The sequence below is a fragment of the Setaria italica genome, chromosome II, assembly GCF_000263155.2.
Source record: "Setaria italica strain Yugu1 chromosome II, Setaria_italica_v2.0, whole genome shotgun sequence".
Lineage (NCBI taxonomy): Eukaryota > Viridiplantae > Streptophyta > Magnoliopsida > Poales > Poaceae > Setaria > Setaria italica.
Window position 1 is genome coordinate 1 of NC_028451.1, and position 3788 is coordinate 3788.

The following is a 3788-nucleotide window of genomic DNA, read 5'->3' on the forward strand; positions in this document are numbered from 1 at the left end:
GCAAAAAGCTACGTGTGCCATGCGAGTATGTCTTCATGCAAGTTTAACAAGTATATGGATTTAAAAAACCATATTAAATTTGATAAGATAAACCGTCTAGACAAGGTAGCATCATTTTTAAACCACTGAAATAATGCATACTATATATGACACATCAATCTCCCTCACATTCTAGCTCAAAATACCTCTCCATTTTTCTACTTCATCATCACATTGTAGCAAATAATCTTTCCATCTCCAAAGCATAAATCAAAGCATAACACGAGGATGAAGTAGCAAACCTTCGCAGCACTTGTTGGCTGAGTCAAATTCCCACAAAAATGAGGGAAAAAACTTCGGGCAGCACCTCCCTTGCTTGGACACCACCGGAGAGTAGGTGAAGCTCAGCTCTCTATCAATGTGCTGGACTGCTCGGGCTGGAGGAAGAAGAAAGTCTCTGTCTCGGGATATAGTGGGGGATGAGTTTTTATCCCGGTTAAAAACTCCAACCGAGACAAAAGGAAACACCTTTTGTCCCGGTTGGAAGTTAGTCCCGGTTGGATGCTCCAACCGGGATAAAAGGGTCCCGCCACCGACGCCCCCCCCCCTAGCCGTTGCAACCGGGACTAAAGGGGGGCCTTTAGTCCCGGTTGCAATTACCAACCGGGACTAATGCTCCCCTCCAAATTCCCGCTCCCCCGCGCACCCCCTTTTGTCCCGGGCCACTTTTAAACCGGGATAAAAGGGGGTGGATCGAAAGTCACTTCTCTACTAGTGGGTGAAAAGAGGGGAAAAAATTATTTTTTTGCCGAGTGTCAAAAAAACACTCGGCAAACCCCCCTCTTTGCCGAGTGTTTTTTTACACTCGGCAAAGAGGGGGGTTTGCCAAGTGTTTTTTATTTGACACTCGGCAAAGTCCCATTTTGCCGAGTGTTTTTGGCTTGGCACTCGGTGAAGAGTTTGTTTGCCGAGTGCTCGAAAAAAAACACTCGGCAAAAAAAATACACTCGGCAATTTTTAGCTTTCCCGTAGTGGATGCACACATACCATTCTCAACCAAAACTCTGATTTCATAAATGCCTCCAGATTAAACTTTGGTCTAATTTCACTTCATTGAGGATCCCATAATATTTGCTGCTGGACCAAGATCATCATCTCCATCGGATTCTCTTAACAAGTTGCTCAGCTCCTCTTTGCACAGAGCCATCCCCCTATTTTTCCACAAAAAGATCAGACTGACTACCTAAACTTCCTCCCTGCAATCTAAACAATTCATATCAAACAAATATAAATTTCACAAACGAAACAAATAGAAAATTTCAATATGGATGAGCACACTGAACTAATAAGGATTCTGAGAATAATTAGCTTTCCTAAGTTTGAACCTGTCACAACTGCTAATTCAACACTACTTTCATGTCACCACGAATTATCGGGAAGAAGCAGCATTTCAACAAACATGAAGCCCTAATGGTCAAACTTCTCGATAACAGCAGCAAGGAAATGTAGCTCTGAAGCAATAGAAACAATCTTCAGGCAGGCCCTATCTCACTTCCGGTATATTCTGCAAACAAAATGTTAAGAGTTGGCACTAACACCTTCTATCTTTCTGAATCATGCATGCATGCATTCAGCCCTGACTCTATCCATGGACCTAAAGATAATAGCAAACAACAACCTAATGAGTTTCAGTTGATCCCTTCGGACGCATCAAACACAAGTCGTCTAAAACCATACCACAATACTCGACATGAATTCAGTCGTTGACTTTGATGGGGTGGCACCTCCGTACCATGTATCTGAAATCTAAGATAGCTGACCTATAGCTACATCTATACCATGTTAGGAGGCAATGGCTGAAGAATGGATGGAACATATATACCGAAAGATTCCTTGGTGTAGAGAGCTGCACCGTCTTTGGTGACCAAAAGCTAGGGATGCAAGTGATGGTGGAGACATGGTGTGCCCTGGCTGTAGCATGCCGTATGCGGGGCTGCTGAGCAAGCACTTCAGTGAGATGGCCAGGTGGCCAACCGGCCGCCCTCGAACGCGTGAGCCCTCCTGGCAGTGCACGCCACCAGCAGCCTCGTGCACCCAGCTGTGCGACCCATCCTAATCGCATGCTAGCCCTCGGCTGTGTGGTGCCACCGGCCGCGTGCGCCCTCAGCCGAACCACCATCACCAATTCGAGGCACCTCGGTGCAGCTGTTGTGCGGAGCAGGTGCTGGGGTCCTGGTGTCGCATGGATTGACGAATTGAGGAAAGGGGTGGAGGCAGCCAGGGCATCAATTTCTGGAGATAGCGAGGCATGGGATCTCCTCGAGCCAGGCGGCCATGCATGGCAGGCAGAGTTGGACATGAAGACATGATTAGTACCACCATGTCTTACTGCAACATGAACCAAGACATACACGATAAAAGTAAAATATTCCGGCAGGAGTAGATAGTCGGGACGGGAGGAGGCGAAAGACGAGACGAGGGGAGAAGGCGTCTGGAGAACAGAACGAACCGGTAGCATTGTGTAACCGATAGCAAACATGGTTAATTATTTTCGAACTACATGAGTAGATTCATATTTAGATTTTTGAAGTTGCAGATGAGGTGCTCCACTAAGAGGGTGTTTAGCAGCACTTCACTTTAAAAATAGCTCCACTCCACTAATTTTACAAAACTTCGTACCAAATACGTCCAACTCCACAAACTTTAGCTCCAAAAAGTGGAGCAGAGGTCAAATCCATGTTTTTTCTTGAAGTAGCTCAAGAGGTGCTCCAAAGTAACTTCTTGTGGAGCTGTGAAGTAATTAACCAACATGCAACTGATTATACACACATACTGAGGTTCGACAAAACAATTCTCCCGTCGCCTCCTCCCCTCCTCTTGTCGCCTCCTCCTCGATTGGATGCCGCCGCCTGTGGATTCGGCGCCACCGGCTCCAATCTCCAGCGAAAATGGATGGGGACTGCAGGCGCCACCGCCACACTCCATGCCGCGCCGGGATTGCTGCTCAGCTCGTCGGGGCTAAGGCCGCTGCATTTCGCTGGTGCCCCACTGCACGCGCTACTGCTCGGCTCGTCGGGGTGGAGCCCAAGGCCGGGGCCGAGCTACTGCTCCGCTCGCGCCAGCCTAATGCTCCGCTCGTCGGGCTGGCGTGGTGCTTGTCCGGATTTGGAGAGAAGAGCAAGCTGCTTGTGTGACTGGTGAAGAATTAAGCAAGAGAGAAAGCGGCACGCTGTTGGTTTGCTTCTTGCGTGAAGTAGGGGGTGTTTGGGAGGCATGTGCTAAATTTTAGCACCTGCCACATTGGATGTTTGGACACTAATTAGGAGTATTAAACATAGCCTAATTACAAAACTAATTGCACAACCCCTAGGCTAAATCGCAAGACGAATCTATTAAGCATAATTAGTCCATAATTTGACAATGTAATGCTACAGTAACCATTCGCTAATGATGGATTAATTAGGCTTAATAGATTCGTCTTGCGATTTAGCCTAGGGGTTGTGCAATTAGTTTTGTAATTAGGCTATGTTTAATACTCCTAATTAGTGTCCAAACATCCAATGTGGCAGGTGCTAAAATTTAGCACATGCCTCCCAAACACCCCCCTACTTCACGCAAGAAGCAAACCAACAGCGTGCCGCTTTCTCTCTTGCTTAATTCTTCACCAGTCACACAAGCAGCTTGCTCTCTCTCCAAATCCGGACAAGCACCACGCAGCCCGACGAGCGGAGCATCAGGCTGGCGCGAGCGAAGCAGTAGCTCGGCCCCGGCCTTGGGCTCACCCCGACGAGCCGAGCAGTAGCGCGTGC